This window comes from Trichosurus vulpecula, chromosome 4 (assembly GCF_011100635.1).
Source record: "Trichosurus vulpecula isolate mTriVul1 chromosome 4, mTriVul1.pri, whole genome shotgun sequence".
Lineage (NCBI taxonomy): Eukaryota > Metazoa > Chordata > Mammalia > Diprotodontia > Phalangeridae > Trichosurus > Trichosurus vulpecula.
This window is the reverse complement of record NC_050576.1, coordinates 351,334,397-351,353,941: the sequence shown is the minus strand read 5'-3', so window position 1 is coordinate 351,353,941 and position 19,545 is coordinate 351,334,397.

The following is a 19,545-nucleotide window of genomic DNA, read 5'->3' as shown; positions in this document are numbered from 1 at the left end:
TGTCTCTGATAAAGGCCTCATTTCTAAAATATATTGAGAACTAAGTCAAATTTACAAGAATACACATCATTACCCAATCGATAAATGGTCAAAGGATATGGGCAGGCAGTTTTCAGAAGAAGAAATTAAAGCCATCTATAATTTTATGAAAAAATTATCTCAATCACTATTGGTTAGAGACACGCAAATCAAAGCAACTCTGAGGTACCACATCACACCTATCAGATTGGCTAACCTGACAATACAGGAAAATTATAAATGTTGAAGAAGATGTGGGAAAGTTGGAAAATTAATTCATTGTCATTGGAGCTGTGACCTGATGTAACCATTTTGGAGAGCAATTTGGAACTATGTCCAAAAAGCTACAAAAATGTGCATACCCTTTGAGCCAGCAGCACTGCTTCTAGGGCTGTATCCCAAAGAGATCATAAAAATGGGAAAAGGACCTATATGAACGAAAATTTATAGCAGCTCTCTTTGTGGTGACCAAGAACTGGAAATCGAGGGGACACCCATCAATTGGTGAATGGCTTGTGGTATCTGAATGTACTGGATTGCTATTGTGCTATAAGACATGATGAAAAGCAGACTTCAGAAAAACGTGGAAAGTCTCATATGAACTGATGCTGAGTGAAGAGAGCAGAACCTGGAGAACACTGTACACAGTAACAGCCACAGTGTGTGATGACTGATTTTGATAAACTTATCCCTTCTCAGTAATGCAAGGACCTAACACAGTTCCAAAGGATTCATGATGGAAAATAACATCCACATCCAGAGAAAGAACTATGGAGTTTGAATACAGAGTGAAGCAGACTATTTTCTTTGTTGTTTTGGTTTTTCCTTTCTCATGGTTTCTCCCATTCATTATAATTCTTCTATACAACATGACTAATATGAAAATATGTTCAATGGGAATGTATATGTAGAGCCTATATAACATTGCATGTCATCTTGGGGAGGGAGGGGGAGAAAATTTAAAACTTATGGACATAAATGTTGAAAACTAAAAATAAATGAATTAATTAAAAAAAAGAATTTGGATGCTCTACCACTTTGTGCATATATGTTTAGAATTGATATTGTTTTATTGTCTAGGGTAGCAAGTTGTAGTTTCCTTCCTTATCTATTTTACTAAGGTCGATTTTTAATTTTGCTTTGGCTGAGGCCAGGATTGCTACCCTAGGCTTTGTTGTTTTTGTTGTTGTTAGTGTGTGTGTGTGTGTGTGTGTGTATGTGTGTGTGTGTGTGTGTGTGTGTATTTTAACTTCAGATGAAGCATAATAGATTCTGCTCCAGCCCCTTACCTTTACTCTATGGATGTTTCTCTGCTTCAAGTATATTTCTTGTAAAAAACATAGGATTCTGGTTTTTGATCCACTTTGCTATCCACGTCTGTTTTATGGAAGAGTTCTCATTTACACTTGCAGTTATGATTACTACCTGTGTATTTCCCTCCATCCTATTCTTCCTCCTGTTTGTTCTCTCTCTTCTTTCACCTTTTTCCTATTCACCAGTGTTTTCTTTCTGTCTAAAACCTCCCCCAATCTGCCCTACCTTCTGTCAGTCCCCACGCCCTCCCAACTTTACTTGATTCTTGCCCCTCCTACTTCCTGTCAGGTAAGATAGATTTCTATATTCAACTAATTTTTATATGATTCCCTCTCTGAGCCAGTACTAATGAAAGCTGCTCATTTCCCACCCTCCCATCTTCCCCTCCACTGTAATAGGTCTTCTTCACCTCTTCACATGAAATAATTACCCCATTCTACCCTTCCTTCTTCACTCATTGCACTCTTCTTTCCCATCTTTAATTTTTTATGCCATTTACACAAATTTGTTTTATACCTATACCTTCTGTTTATGTATATTGCTTGTAGTTGTACTATTAGTGATATAATTTTTAAGAATTATAAATAACTTCTTCCCACGTAGAGATGTAAACTGTTTAGCTCTGTTGAATCTCTTGTGTTTTCCTTCCTTTTTTAACCTGTCTATGCTTCTTTTGAGTCATGATACTGGAGGTTAAATTTTTGGTTTGGTTCTTGTGTTCTCCTTATGAAGTCTTGAAATCCTTCAATTTCTTTGAATAACCATTTTTCCCTTGATGTAGTATACTTAATTTTACCCTTTAGAGTACCACATTCCATTACCTTTAGTCCTGTAATGTTGCAGCTGCTATGTCCTGTGTAATCCTGATGGTGACTTTCCAATATGTGAATTGTGTCTTTCTATCCACTTGTAGTATTTTTTCCTTGACCTGACAGTTTTGATATTTGGCTATTGTGTTCCTTGGAGTTTTCATTTGAGACCTCTTTCCTGAGGTGATCAGTGGATCCTTTCAATGACTATTTTGGCCTCTGTTTCCAAGATATGAAAGTGATTTTCCTTGACAATTTCTTGAAAGAAGCTATCCAGGTCCTCTTTTTGATTATGGCTTTCAGGTAGTCCAATGATTCTGATATTGTCTCTCCTGCATCTATTTTCCAGATCAATTGTTTTCCTCATGAGGTATTTCATATTTTCTTCCATTTTTTATTCCTTTCAATTTATTAAATTCTTGATGTCTCATAGAGTCATTAGCTTCCACTTGCCAAATTCTAGCTTTTAAGGTGTTGTTTTTTTTTTAATTAGCTTTTGTACTTTCTTTTCCGTTTGACCAATTATACTCTTTAAGGAGTTGTTTTCTTCAGTGGATTTTTGTATTTCCTTTTCCATTTGGCCAATTCTACTTTTTAAACAGTTTTCCAGACTATTGACTCTTTTTTCCATAATTCTCTTCCATCACTCATTTCTTTCCCATTTGTTTTTCTTCTATCTCTCTTGTATCATTTTTTAGCTTCCTTTGAGCTCTTCCATGCATTCTTTCTGGGTTTGAGACCACTTCCTATTTTTCTTTAGGGTTTTGTCCATAGTTGTTTTGACATTGTTGTCCTCTTCTGAGTTTCTGTCTTGGTCTTCCCTGTCATCATAATAATTTTCTATGGTCAGATTTTTTTGTTGTTGTTGTTTTTTGCTCATCTTTTTTTTTTGGCCTTTTTTCTTTTCCTTTAAATTTGAGATCTGCTACCAGGGTGGAAGCTGCACTCTCCCAGGCTTTTTGTGTCAGTGGCTGCAGGCCCTGGCTGTTTTTCTGGTGCTGCACTGATGTTGTCCTGGAGGCCCTGGGGACCCTCATGTCTGGTGCTGTGCTAATGAAATGGACTGTCTGTTGCTACTAGAGGCTCTAGAGTTCTGGCAGCTTACCTGGTGTTGAGCTGGGGTGCTAGTGGTGGTATCTGGTGTGTATTGAGGCTTGGTGGAATGTTTCTGCCTTTTGTTAGGGCTACACTGAAGCATGTGTGTTTCTGGCTGCTGGAGGATGCCTGTTTGCCTTGGGCCATGATGAGGCATGTGATGGTTCTCAGAGCTGGAGTCTGCTGGTTCCTCTGGCTATTCTAAGGTGTGTGAGGGTCCTGGTGTTGATGTTTTCCTGCTCCACCATGCAAGGGCTCAGGATCTCCCACCGGTTTGCTGAGGTGGGGCTGGCTTATTGGGATGCTTCCTGTCCTGGAATGTGCTCCTTTTTTACCTGAATGAGATGGACCTTTCTTGTCAACCTTCCAAGTTTCTTGGTCTAAAAGATTCTTTCACCACTGCCCCCCCCACCCCTTTGTACTGGTTTTGCTGTTCCAGGATTTGTTTTGGGTTGCTTTTTAATGGTTGTTTGAAGGTGAATATGGGAGACTTACAATGATTTACTACTCACTATGCCATCTTGGCTCCTGGAAATTCAGTCTCTATATACTGATTTCTGCTTTGAACACCTTTACTCCCCTAAGCTTATCTGTGTCTTTCTTTTTCTTTATTGTAGTAGTGAAAATATTTTCCCCCTCTGGTGAAATATTTTAAGTTCCCTATTCTTACCACCTATGTAAAAGAGAAGAGAGGTGGTGAAAGAATATGATAGTAGAAAATAAGAAGGATATAATTCAGTGGCCCAGACATTCTTTGAATAGGGGCTGATTTTCTCTCCAGAAGCTTAAGTACTTCCATAAATCTGGACCTACCTCCAGAGAGAAGGCACTTCCAGAACTGTCTCTCTGGAAACAATGGTTAGATTGGTCCAGAGAAAGGATGTGCTACTATGGTTCTCATTCCTACCAGAAAGAAAAGGTGCTAAATGCAAACCTCTCCCTTCTAGGAATTATGGGGATGTTGACTGTCTTATGAGAGAGGAAAATGCTTCTCTTGATCATTTTGCCATCTGTGTTTACTGCTCTGGGTAGGGAATTTTGATTCAGTTCATCTGTTTTTACCTAGCAAGAAACAGATTCCTGAGCTCTTGTACTCACATCCAATGCTTTTCTCCTTCCTAAACTCTATAGCCTTGATCCCCATGACAGAGTGTACACCTGCCTCCCAACAAACATAATCAATTCAGAGATGTGACCAGTAGAGGATTACAAAGTACGGGGATCCAAATCTTCAGATGATTGATAGGAGTAGGCATATTGCTCTCACCTCCATAAGAAACCACATCTAGAATATTTACTCAGCTATATTACTCCAGTCATGACTATCTTTTTACAAGGCTAAGGTCAAATGCCACCCACTATGTGAAATCTCCCCCTGAACTCCAAGTCTACCATAAAGCCTCCCTCTTGTAAATTCATGCAAATCTTAAGTTTAAGCTAAATTTTGTAAGTCTTACAAATCTTATTGTCTTTGTTGCCACTTGTAACATAGAAAACTTATCTGTCCTGTCCATCCATCTATCTGTCCATCCAGCCATCTATTCATTCACCTATCCTTTTGTTAATTGATCAACTATGGTAGATTCTGTTTAGTTACCTTTTATTTAAAAAAAATAAGCAACCATGCATAGATACTGTTTTAATGTTTTCAGAGTGATATAGATGAATAGAGATATAAATGAAGTCTATAAATCTATGAAACTTCATTTATGATCTTAATTTTTATACTTCATCTCTAGCTTTAATTATAATAAGAAACTTTTAAGTCCTGATGCTAATATTTCTAATAATTATGTAACATATTTATGTCCAAATTATCTATTTGGGAGCCAATTCACCTGTGATTACTTAATTAATCCTTTAATAAGAATCCTTTGAATTTTATGCTTTGAGTGTATTCTAAAAATTCCAGTCTTATCAGAATATAAAGCAATGTACTCAGAAGGGATTTGATTTACCTCTCTGAGGTGACTTTTCAAAAGATAATCTTTAGAAGCAGCTGTCTTGCAAGAATATATTATTATTCCAGCTTTTAAAGATATAACCAATTAACCATGATTACTTTCCCCAAAGTATGCTTACAGTCAACACTAAAATAACAGGATGAAAAGAGGAATTTAGCAAAGCAGCTACATTTGGGAGAAGAAAGGTGAAAAAAAGAAAACATTTCTTTCTCTCTTCAATGCCATTTACAAGGGTACTGGGGCAGAAAGCCCTTTTCTTCTTAAATTATAGTTCATACCTTCACAGCCTAAAAATGCATTTAGGATTTAAAAGTAGATCAGCACTCAGTACAATATTAGCTTTGTGAATTTGCCTTTTAGTTTCTTCTTAATGTCCAACATCAGATTGTTACTATCTATACAAAGCAAAGGAATATATAATTAAGAATTTTCCATTTAGTTGGAAATAGGAAAAAGGGATTTATAAAATATTTTCTTTTGTTTTGCACACATGTAATTTAATTTTATAAAGAAAAATATAAAAGTCTATATTGAGAATTTATTTTCAAGAGTTCTAAAACATACCAAAATGTTGGCATAGTTTTAGCCCAATCTCCTAAAGTTCCTAAAACACTAGTTACATAGGGAGGAAAGTGAAAAATAAAGCAACCAAAGGAAATATGCACACACACACAGTATGTATGTGTGTATATATGTGTATAAGTATGTATATATGGGTGTATACATACACACAAGTCTCTTAATACACATGTATATGTGTATTTATTACCCAGCATTGCTTTCTCTCTAATCTATTGTATGTAGCCTGATATCCTGGAACTTGACTTTTTTTGGACAGAACCTGTGATTTCATTAGAGTAGGGACTTCCAAGTAAGTAAACTCACTCTTCCAAAAGAAATCTGCAACTGTGCTGTATCATGCACTGGGTGTTTAAGAGACTTTTCAATAAATTCAATTTTAAATAACCAACAGAGGCAACTAATGAGAATACTGTATTGACAAGATATAATAAATAGTATATTACTATACTATCGTTAACTTCAAACCAAATTGTTATGTTTTTTTTAAACATGACTTTACTATCATTGGTGATATAAAGGTTATTTTATGAGTCACAACATTTCTTTGTATGACAAGAGAGCATAATGGATGTTGGAAATCATTAGGACCAGAGCTGATTCCTGGCAGTAAAGAGAGATGATCATATGAATAGATAGGGTAGATAACTATCTATAGGGTATGAGGAATATGGAATAATCTGTCTGGGACTCCCAGCAAATATTTTCAAGTGCTAGGTCACAGTGATCTAAAAAGTTCCCTATATTCAATAATGACCAAAATATTTGAAGATGAAATTCAATAAATTTCTTCATCTGGTAAAAAATAAAACAAAACAAAACAAAAACTACCAGAACTTAGAATCTGGAGATACTGTATCAGTAAGACAAGATTTATGACCTCAAGCATGACCATGAACATGCCTATATGATTCAGAATCGCAAAGCATAAAAAATTCTCTAGGTAGAAGGTAGAGAAAATATAACATTTATTTAGGCACCAGAGGATCCAGCCTCAAGACTAGCTACTCCAATTTGATATAGAAGTAATTATATTCAAAACCAGTAAGGCCACCTCAATATAGCTACAAGGAAATTATAACACAGTATTATAGCAAGGGACCAAGTCATCCTGCAACCTTCCTCTCTACTAGGGCCTTCCTGTGAACAATCACTCACTAATCCTAACTCTCTGCTCAGCACTCTCTTCTACAGCTCTGTCAGCACTGCCTCTCTCAATATTTGCTCTTCAGTACCCTCTTGATGTCTGCTGCTTCAATGTCTTCTTCTCAGTTCTGCTGCTCTCAGTTCTGTTCCTCTTCAATTCTGGTTCTTTCACACTCTGGGCTCTCCTTATATACAACCCTAGCCGGAGTCTGGCTAGAACTCTGGTCTCTGATTGACTGAATTCATGATTGACTAGAGCTCAGTGCACATACCATTGGCTCTGGTCTTAGTAACTCCCCTTAGGGCCCTGAGGGTTTCACACCCAAATTGGCTTAGTACTTGGTAAGTAGAGGATTTAGGCCTACTTACAAACAAAGATATAATTGATCTTTCCCACCTAGTCTCACCTGAGGCCTATTGAATGGGTGGGGAAGATCTTTTATCACATTAATACTATAGATATTTAAAGAGAAGAACCACTAGAGAAATTAGCATGAGTTCAGAAACCTTGTAGAAATAAAAGAAGTCTAAAATATTGCCTTGACTTTGGAATCCACAAAGATTTCAGAGACTATCAAAACATCTAAAAGGGGAAAACCAAAGAAGAGAGGATAACACTTTTAGAGCTTGGTGTGAGGAAGTCCAGGGGAGAACAGAATATGACAAAAGAAACAGCATTCCAATAAATTGTGGGCAAGGGTATGGCAGAGAGACCAAATAGAAGCCAGCCAAAGGAAATCAGGAAACTGAAGTTAGGACCAAACAGTCTGGCCACACATGCCACACATATAAGATTATGAGAAAGGCCAGAATCTGGACCTTGCTTTCTACCATAACTCAGGAATTAAGGCCAGAAAAAAAAACGGACCAGGAAAAAAAGACACAAAACTACTTCATCAACTGTCACATATGGGGCAGACAAGCCAGCCTGATTAAAATGATAAGGTACCAAGAGGGAGAGTCAGGACATGGTATTTTCCACACGAGTCAAATTGTAACTACCACCTAAATCATATGCTGATAGAGATAGCCCAGAATACTGAAAACAAGAGCTTTTGGAATGGTAATGCCCCACATTACCAGCCATGCTTATATCCCAGGCTCACAACCATCATTGAAAGGAACAGTCACGGTGGAAAAGGGGCTCCATCTTCTCCACCACCACCACTACCATCACCATCACCACCAACAAAAACAACAAAACCAACAACAGTAACAACTTTTATCTAATTATCATCAATAGGCTTGCAAAGCTGAGTCCTAACTGTGGCAGCACCCTCAAACACCAACACTGCTGGTCCTGATTTGATCCTAGACCTTGTAGTTATCTGGGACACAGGTTATATGTAATTGTCACCTGGAAACTGTCCCTGCAAGTGCTGAAGCTACAGTTATTGAAGGCCCCCAAGATAAAGTTCTTAACCCTAAAATCCTCTGTACCATCAAAGGGTTCAACATCTGAAATAAGTATGACTTTATTCATGGAAATGGCCTTAAAGAAGAGGTATTATCATCTTGTTTGCTGTCATATCCTAAAGAACTTGAGGGTTTCCCCTCAGAATTGCAGCTAAATCTCCCAGAAGTGTTGTTTTTCATTATTAAAATGTGAGCTCAACAAGGATAGGGAAGCTCTCAGCTTTTCTGTTTGTAAACTCACTGTTTATCACAATGTGTGACACAAACTCAGTTTTTTTTTTTTTGGCAGGGCAATTGGGGTTAAATGACTTGCCCGAGGTCACACAGCTAGTACATGTGTCAAGTGTCTGAGGCCAGATTTGAACTCAGGTCCTCCTGACTCCAGGGTTGATGCTCTACACACTGCACCACCTAGCTGACCCAAAGTAAGTGTTTAATAAATACTTTTTCATTCATTTAAATTCAAAGCCTTAAAGAAAATCATAGATCTGCCACAAGTTCAACTGAAATTCCTGGGTGAAAAGAAACAATAATTAAAAGACAATCACCTCAATGAAAGGAGAGCTAGAGATAATAGAAAAAAAGGATAATAAATAGATTAGTACAGAATAAGCACAATCTTACTCAAGTAATAAAATCACTGAAAATGAGATTGGATCCGACAGATGTTAATGACTATATGGGATATCAAGAAATACTAAAACTGAAACAAGAGCCTAAATATTTTCAGAAAATGTAAGATATATTAAAAACAAACAAACAACAATAAAACAAACAACTGACCTGAAAAAATGGGTCAGGGGGAGATAAGTTAAGGATAATTTGGATTCCTTGGAAATGTCATATATAAAAAAAATCCTAGATATAGTATTTAAAGAAATTATGAATGAAAGCTGCCCAGACATATTTCAATCACAGGACAAAATGAAAATAGAAAGAACCCACTGGTTCCCACCTAAATAAACCCCTAAAATGAAAAGTCCCAGACATGCCATAGCCAAAATTGAAAGCATCCATGCCCCAGACTTTCTCTTACCTTAAGTTTCCTCATGTCATTGTGACGATAAGGACAGATCCATGGATACTACCAAATCTTCTGTAATATGTGTGGAGAGAAACACATGTGATGAAGTTAGTGATGCCTCTAGGTTCCTTGTTGACTATTGATTGGTACTCTGGGTAATGAATCCTAACTTCTTCCTTAAGTGTTTATTTATTCTTTGAACTCCATCAGGATCTGTGTAGAGAAAGTGATTTTCCTCATAATCCTATCCACAATTTGTTTAAAAAATTTTTCTGGTAAAAAAAAAAAAAGCTCAATCATGTGGGAATTTAAAATCAGTGTTGCAACACCTTAAAGTGGTTGACATTGCAACCCAATGTTTTTTCTGAGTTCCCAGATCCTGAAGAATGTGTATTAAAACAAAGCTTTGATGCAAACTATTGATACTAAAAAACACAATGCATAACTGTTGGAGTACTCTTACTAATACAAAAGCTATTTTTTAGAAGCATTAGACTTGCCATATAAAACCGAAAGCAATAGTCCTTCTTAGATGGTAAGTTGAAAGAAAGTTCACTAGTTTTAAGTGGAGCTATTTGAGGGATCATAGAGGGGTTCACAGAGGCAAAAAATAAAGTGTACTAGGACAGTATACAACCCCATGCCACCAACAACAACAATCTAGGGCATCATCACTAAGCATATGCTCAGTAATTCAGGGATGGTTTAGGAGGGGATAGTACACTGAAGACTGAGTCTTTGACCCAGAGGAAATCAGCTAGCTTCTTCAAAGCTCTGTTTCTTCATGTGTAAAAAAGAGGGTAACAATTGAACCTACCCCACAAGATTGTTGTGAGGATCAAATGAGCTAATATAAGTAAAGCACTACATTATTTGCTATTATTATTAAGATAGCTTTTAGGCTATAACAGGAGGAAACATTCTTTTTTTCTCCACCTAAAATTTACAGGAAGCTGCTCCTAGGACTTGGGGCAACTTTATACCAAAGTGTACTCAGTTCTCTAGTTTGACTTTTTAGACTCCTGGGTCTATCTTGTTTCCATTCATCATCTCAGGGATCAGTAGGTGTTTTATTAGGAGGATAAGGATTCTGAAAGGTAGAGATGACTAAGAGGTACATTATAGAAATAAATAAATAAATAAAGTAGTCCCACTGGGCTTGTAGGTTTCATAACCTTGAAGCCATAGGCAGGAAGTCCTAGTCTCAAAAAAAAAAAAAAAAACAACCCAGAAGTGTCCAGAACAGCTAAACTAGTATTACAGAAGCATAGTTCATGATCCTCTCCACACACACACACACACACACACACACACACACACACACACCACTGGCTTCTTATTTTCTCTAGGATGGAGTACAAAATTCATAGCCTGCTATTTTAAAACCTGCATAATCTAGATTCCATCTATTTTTCTAGTCTTAGCTTATATTACTTTATTTTGTGTAAGTTCTATTTTCTTTCCCTATCTCCTTTCTATGTTTCTTTCCACACACTATCTCCCAGATATATAGGAAGCTAGCATGTAGAAAGTAATCTCTTTCTCATCTCCTTCACTATTTTCTCACCTCATTCAACTCTTAAATTTCCCATATTCTTGCAAGAATAGATCAAGTAACAACTTGTACATCAAACATTTCTTGACACCCTCCCCACCAAATAACTAGCACTGTCTTCCCCCAAAAATATTCTGTATAAAATTTGAGTTTGCTTATCCAGCCATATATCCATGATCCAGAATGAAAGTTTCTTAAGAAAAGGGGCTGGGTGTGCCTGTGTGTATATACATGTCTTTTTAACCATAAGACACATAGGATTTGAGGAAATTTATATGACAAGATAGATTGAGCCTGTCTTCTTGCTCTTTAAATAGGTTAAAAATGCCCACTCTCAATTTCTGAAACATGAGCCTCTAGATTCAATTTGTTGACTATAGTTGTTGGGTTATACACATGTGATGAAATGGAGGACAATCCATTCTGGGTAAGAGCTAATTCCTGGACCCAGAACCTAGACAATGAACTTAGATTCACATGAATCTGAGCATGGAACTACTTGTAGGTGGGACACACCCATATTGAATTTATGATGTACAGAGTTCCATGCATAGCTTCTGGCCTACTTGGCAAGAAGTCTGTGAGATCTTTCCCCTACCACTTTTTTAAAGCTCTCCTTCTTAGCTTTTTTTCTATTGTTTTAATAAAGTTCCTTATGCTAGTATATTGTGCTTCTCATTGTCTCGGTGCTTCCACAATCACTGAGTCTCCTAAACAATCATCAGCCAATAGTATCTCTAGTATCTGGTACTTTGACTTCCATGTATTAAGTCCCTAATAAATATTTGTTGAATTTTCTAGAAAATAACTAAGAAAATAATGCAAACTGGAAAGCATTGTAGAAATACGAACTATTATTAGAACTTTTCACTTATGTTACACAATTCATTTTTGTTTAAAGTTCTTAAAATTATCAAAAGTAATAATAGTGTTGCTTCTCTCAGTGTGTATGTGTAGGGCGGGGGTCCTCATAGCCAATGGTGACTTACAGCTTGAACATTTTGCCTCTTCAAGATTTTCTCTTTTCTCAAGATAATCAAAGTCATGTGTATATACATCTAGGCAAAGAAAACTGAATAATGAATCCCATAGTCAAGTGTATTCAAAATATCACCATTTTAAGTTATAATTATTTAAAATTTGGTAATTGGTAAGAGCCTAGTAGAAACTTCCAGTGCAAATTCGAATAATAGAGCCACTTAATGTGATTCATTTTTTTTTGTACTTCAAGCCACTTAGCTGTGCAGTTATTTTTATTTATTTATCTATTTACTAAATTTTTGGTGGAAGGAACTACCAAATATAGGAATACTTAGTTATTTCAAGTGCAGAAGTGAAAATGAGTGTAGGAGGAAGATTGAAACTACTAAGCCACATTCAGGAACAAGCAAATCGGAAGTGGCTCATAAGACAGAGGTAGATATATTGTGGAGAAGAATTGCAGAAGGTTTATTGGTCTTTTAGAAGTTTACTTTTTGGACCTTCAATCTAGTTTTGTTCTACTGAATCTGTTCTAGCTCCTGGGAAGCCCAGCAATGACCATTTGACCATTCAGGCTAAGATGGAAAGTTAGAAATAACCTTTTCTCTTTCTACCACTGATACTACAATCAGACATTGTTTTTGTTTTTATAAGTGTACTTACAGGGCATATTTCCCATTATGTGGAAGTAATACAGAAAAATGAAAGCTGATTGCTAAGTTAATTATGAGGATCGTTTAAGTCAAAAATTACTATTGCACAAAAATATTCATGTAACTGGGGCAGGAAGGTTCTGATGTGCATTACCCTAATTTTTTTTCTTCTTTCTTACTTCTGTCTACGTGTTTAGTAGACTTAAAAATTGAATTTCACAATAGGAAGTAGGATGACATAGATTTTTGTCTCATAAAGTAGAAACACATTTTTGGGAGAATGAGTAAACCAGAGGTATTCATTTCTTAAGGTGGGAACCATTTTCACTGTAGGAAATTTCATCTCCATATTAGTTTCCTAACATTCATTTCTTCCACACTGAACAAATTTTCTCTACAAAAACATCTTATCGCTCCTAATCTGGGTCATACTTTTCATGACATTTCACAATCTTCAAATACAATACAGAGGAATTTTTACAAATGGCAAATAGACGTTTCAGAGAAACAATTTATGAAGTAGGTTGTTTTTATTGAATGGAAAAACTAACTAAAAACACTATTTAGCGTTGTGAGTTGTAGCAAGGAGATTTTAAATGTAGAAAAAAAAATAGCACCACATCTTGTTGATCTCCATTAAGCCACTAATAGGGAAGTAGCAATCTAGCAAAACATAAATTTTCCAAAATCAGAGGTACATTTTGGAATGGCTTTTGTCAGGGACTTTTTTCTTTAGATGTTCAAACCATGTGTATGTCATTGAAAGGAAATGCTTCCCATATGTTTTTGATTCATTTACACTTACCTCATAAAAATAATGTTTTGTAGGAGTATTTAATGTCCACAAAATCTTTGAACCTTTTTACGAGCCATTTTATTGAAATCAGGAAGTCACATTTTGCGAAAATGTAAATTTGATCCTCAATTGGCTCATGTTTTCTTTTGGGTTTTTTTTCATGTTTTCTTAGAAGCTAAAAATCTGTGAGGTTAAACTATGTCTTAAAGCTAGAAAATATATGTAACTTTCTTTCTACATAGATCCTCTTTCTTGTTCTGGAAGGCTATGTTTATATATGCCCAGTGAAGTGTGGAATCAGTATAATTACCCATTTATAGTTCAGGTCAAAAGTTATTTTGTTGAGAGTACACAGATTATTTTGCTTTGTATTTACTGCCCCCCCCCCCAAATTACCTCAATTCTCCCCTTGACTTGTCACATATGAATAGTCTTGAAATCTTAAGCTATATTTTATTTATTTTAGGGTGATCTAATGAAGGAATTGGCATCATTCTAGAAGCTTTTTTTGTTTATTTCACTGATTGTATTTCAAATTCCAAGACCCTAAACATAAATATTGAGATAGTAAAAATTTACTTCAATAGGACAATACCTTCACTATTGGGTCTTATAGACTCAGATTAGGTATAATTAATAATCTATCAGCATTCTTTTTAAATGTTTGGTATCAATGAAAGTCCAATTTTTATCAGAAATTTTCTAAGTTTTTATGAAATTTCCTGTGTACTCCCAGCGTGTACCCTCTTGATTTTCAATATATGTTTCAATACATGATGACTAATATCACATTAAGAACATGAAGCTTTTCATTAGTTTTCAGCCAGAGCTTCTTGTAAAAAAAAAGGTATACTTTATCAGAAATATTTATTACTAACAATCTAGAGGTTAGCAGATAATAGAGATTATGACCATACAACATTACAGAATTGAGATAGGGACTGGGCTTGGGATAACACTGCTATAGAGTGCTAGAAATTACCTCTGTCAGTGCAGGTTAGTACTTTTCCATCCATCTATAATCTTTAAAAGTTGCCTTGATCCAAGAAGTTAAATTATTTACCTATGGTCTTATAGTCAGGATACTCTATGGGCAATATTGAAGATCTTCAATATTTCCCCTGTTCATCATACTAGTAATAATTTGCACACAATTATTTTTATTACTGATGTCATCTATCAATCATGGGACTAGAGATAAAGAAGCGAAAGGGGTCTGAAATTATCTAGTCCAACCTATTCATTTTAAAGATGAGAAATTGAGATATAGAGAAATTATGTTATTTACCCAAGTTTACACAAGTGTTGAGTGGCAGACCTAAGATTACAAAACAGCCCCAGCAACTTTTACAATAAACTAGAAATGTTAAACCGCCTCAACACTCCTGAATGCTCCCTAAACCATTTTAAAATGCAAATTGGAAATATTTCACAAAATGAATAAAACTACAATGAAACATAAAGAATATTAAGATTTTTTTCTAAATCAATGTGCACCTAAAGGGATCCTCACATATGTTTTAGTGGCCCCATTTCTATTAGAGTCTGATACCATTGCAGTACATCATGCCGGTATCTGTCATGGGTGATATTAATAACAATCATAGCTATTACTAGTTATTATTATTATATATATATAGGATTTTATAAGTTATTTTACAATAACAACAATTAATATTTATAAAGCACTTACTATGTGCTAGGCATCATGCTAATCATTTTAAAATCATTATCTCATTTGATCCTTACAACAAGCCTTGGAGGCAGGTGCTATTATTCCAATTTTCAGATGAGGAATTAGGGAAACAGAGGTTAAATGAATTGCTCAGGGTTGTACAGATAGTAAGTTTCTGAGATCAGATTTGAACTTACATCTTCCTATCTCTGGGTCCAGTGTTTTATAAGCGATGCCACTTAATTCTAAAGAGGTGCTGCATGATTTCAAGAATTAGAGGGCAATGTGGGATGGCGGTGGTGGTAGTTAACTTTTTACTCATAGCATTTCTCCATCTATTCACTACTCCTTTAAAATCCTCTTTAAATTGATTTTCTACCTGCGACTCAAGAAGAGATACCCATTCACAGAATTATAAAATCAAAGTCTCAGAGTTGGAAGGTGACTCAGTTGCCAATGAATAGTAAGAAAAGAATTTCATCTACAACAGAGCCCAACAGCAGTGAGCCCTACTCTACTCAAAGATCTATAAAGCAGTCTTCACCTAATACTGCTTTTCCTCCTTGCATGCCTTAGCAGTATACCTTCCTTTCCTTCCAAAAACCAGTGGGTCATATATGTGAGAACTGTAGTTTTGACAGATATTATTAGTGGAGGATTGATAAAAGGGATTTGAGTCATGGGCTTAAAAAGTAAGGAGTCAGTGTTTAGGATGACATTCACGAGGGTCCCAATTCCCTAATAAGTGAGATATTGTTAGGAAATTCAAGAGAAAATAAAATACACAATTACATCCTAGGAATTTCCATTATACCTCATTTGTTCTGTGAATTTGAAGAATATAGATCTTTCACAGAAGCATCAGTGCTTACATAGTGCCTTCTTACTACAAAAAAGACATTCCAAGATTATGATATAACCCTGGACAAGATATTGGCCCATCTTTATAAACCTTGACTTTAGAAAGTTAATATAATTATGTATCATCTAACAGTCATGTAAACTTGAAGCATTCTTAACCTTTAATTTCTTAAACTTGTAGTTTAGCCATGTTCAGGACTGTAAAATTCAAGGGGTTGTAACATTGTTAATGGAAAAAGTATTCAACATTAAGTTTTCTAGATCTGTGATCATAAATACACACTTGTATGTAGGTATAGGTCTATATATGTATACATACACATACATATACATATATATGTAAAAGTATATATATATCTACATGTATACACACATATATGTCAAAGAAGCAAAGAAACAAAAATTTTAGAGAAAAGATTTATAAATTGGAAGTTAAATCTAAGTACACTAGAAATGAAAAATAAGCAATTTTTTGTCCATGAAGAACTTCCCCCATGGTTTTTCTTCTAAGATTATGTCCATTCTAGAATTACTAGTATGAATGAAGGAAGAAGTCTTTTAGTTTCTTAAAAAAATGTACACAATAGTCATGAAGGACTGCCTACTGTTTTTCTTTCTGTTCAAAATTGCTAATATTATTTATATTTTGGAAAATTTATATAAGGCAAGCCTACAGAATTTTTCAGTTAGTACTGTTCATTGAATTTGACCTTATTTATACAGTTTAATAAATGTGAATATCAGAATAAGAATAGATCAATTTTTCTATACTTAGATTTTGTTCCTCCTCCTCTCCCTCCATTATTGTGTTATTCACAGTAACTTCACAAAAATAGTATTTTGCTTCATCTTCATCCCAAGTTACAGAAATAGGAGGAAAATTAAAAAAAAGATCAGGAAACATTGAAAGACAAGCCATTATGTGTGATGAGAATTATAGGAAAGTTTACCCTGCTATGATGGAAAGGCACATAGGTTTTATCTCCTATGCTCTGTAAGATCTGTGTCTTGGAGTAGTCACCTGACTTCCCTAGGCTCAGTTTCCTGCTATATAGATAAGAGTTTGAATTATATAGCTTCTGAAGTCCATTCTAACTAGACTCAGGACACAATGATCCTCTATAGACTCACAAAATCTATAGCATGTATCAGGGGACAGAATCATTATAATATGATACAATATACAGATCAGCATTTGACAATTTAATTGCTTTAATGTTGCTCAACACACAAATATATAGGCATGTTTTATAGACTATGTCTTTCTTAAACTGTTTTCATTTTACTATGGAATGTGTAAATTTTCCTGAGAACATTGCTGAATTTTATTATTCAAAGATACTCTATACGTCAAGGAGTTAAACAGAAAGCCCATTATATTTGTAATAAATATGTAGCATATTAGCCTATATACAAATGTATGCTTATGCATATACGAACAAAAGCAAAAGGGGCAAAATATTTTACTTAGTTAATAACATGATCATTACATGATAAAATTATTTCCTTGTACTATAATTAACATCATTGAAAGTTTCTTATTGAACTAATATTTAGCAATCTTCTCCTTCCACTAGAAAGGAAACTTTAAAGAAATCAAATTTCTAAATCTGAAAATTTTATCTTTGCAACACGTTAGAGATAGTATAATCCAACGCCCTCATTTTGAAAATGAGGAAACTAAGGTCGAGGCATATAAAGTCTCTTCAGATGATAGGAGAGATTGAGAGCTGAAAGGATAATAGATTAAGAGCAGAAAGGACTTCAGAGAGAGTCTAGTTCCTTTTTCAGAAGAAGAAACTAAGGCCTGGAGAAATGAACTTCATCTGGCAAAGGTGAAATAGCTTATAAGTTGCTATGATAGGACTCAAACCCAGGACTTCTCTCTGTCCAGTGCTTCTTTTCCTAGTTGCTTGGTACTTCAGATTTTTATTTCTATTATGAACATATGCATTTTCTGCTCAATTAGACTTTTCTCAAATCATAGAGATTTTTGGTATTAAACTTGACTGTATTTTCTCTTCTCAAGGGACAATTAAACTTCTGTATATTACCTTTCATTTAAAAAAATCACCTGAATGAACAGCCTGAAGAGAATTTTCTGTTTCCCAAAGCTGAGACTTGTTTACACATCAGTTGGCTATTAATTCACCAGCATAGGTAAATTAATCTTTAAGGATTTTTAGTACAGAGTTTTGAGCTTAAGTAATGATCCAGGGCTTATTACTTTACATGAGGAGAATAATAAAGCATGTATAATAAATTTCTTAGGGAACATCTACATAAAACATTTTTAAGGAGTAGAAATAGGCAGATGTAAGGACTGCTGATTAAAAAACAAAGAAATATACAGTAGTAGTACTGTTGGTAGTGGTAGTAGTAGTAGTAGTAGCAGCAGCAGCAATACTAGTAGTAGTAGTAGTAGTAGTAGTAGTAGTAGTAGTAGTAGTAGCAGTAGTAGTACCAGTAGTAGTAATCTTTAATATTTACCTGTGATAGTTTGGTAATTTGGTCACTGTCCACAATTTTTATATAAAGGGATAAATATGTGTGTTGGGGAAGAGGAGGACAGAAAGAATTGGAAGGTGATGGAGAGAAGGCAGTGATTGGGGCTGGCCTTAGTGAAGTCCCTAAGCATGGAATGGGGTGGGGTGGAGAGAAGAGTTATTACTAGCTATATTTTTTTCCCTCTGAGAACCATGTAAATAAAAAAAATTAAAAAGAGGAAATAATGAAGGAGGGTAATGGAAATGACAACCAACTTGGAGCTCTACTGGTTCACATTTCAAAATCAAATAGCACAGTCTAGTCCAAGACTTCTTAAACTTTCTATTTGTGACCCCTTCAGTAATTATTAAACTGGTGGTTGTGACCTCCAGAATAAGAAGAGCTTGATATCCCAGAATATCAGAGCAAAAAGAGACCTCAGAGTACATCTAGTTTAAATAATGTTAAAAAAGTACCCCCTTCTACTCAACAACTATCTAAATTTTACTTGAAGACCTGAAGATCTTTAAAGAGCTAAAGTTCCCTATATCCCTAGAAAAACTATTTCCTTGGGGATAGCTCTAAACATTGGATACTTTTCTTTTTACATAAGGTCTAGGTTTGCTTCTTTGCAACTTCCATCTATTACTTCCAACAAATCTATTTTCTCTTTTACACCATAGCTCTTCAGGTCTTTGAAGAAAACAATCTTATTCTTTTCAAATTAGCTCTTTATACTATACACTCCCACAGAAACTCAATTGTTCTTTATATGGTATGAATTTGCAACCTTTTGGTCAACTTAATATGATTCTCCAGGTGTGTGTTCTGACCTAGATGGAGTCCAGTGAAACTATCAGTCAGCCTATGATTGATTTATGTCTCTGGCTGCTGTGTCGCATTGTTGACTTATAATGAGCTGGCACAGTAGATAGAGCTCTGGGCTAAGAGTTAGAAAGGTATGAGTTTAAATTCAATCTTATGCACATATTATCTGTGTCATCTTGAGCCAATTACTTGGCTTTTATCTGTCTCAATTTCCGTAGCAGCAAAATAGATTTAATAAAAGCACCTATCTCTCAGGGCTGTTAAGAGGGTCAAATGAGATATTAGTTATAAAGTACTTTTCAAGCCTTAAAGTATTATTGTTATTAATATGACACTACTAAAAT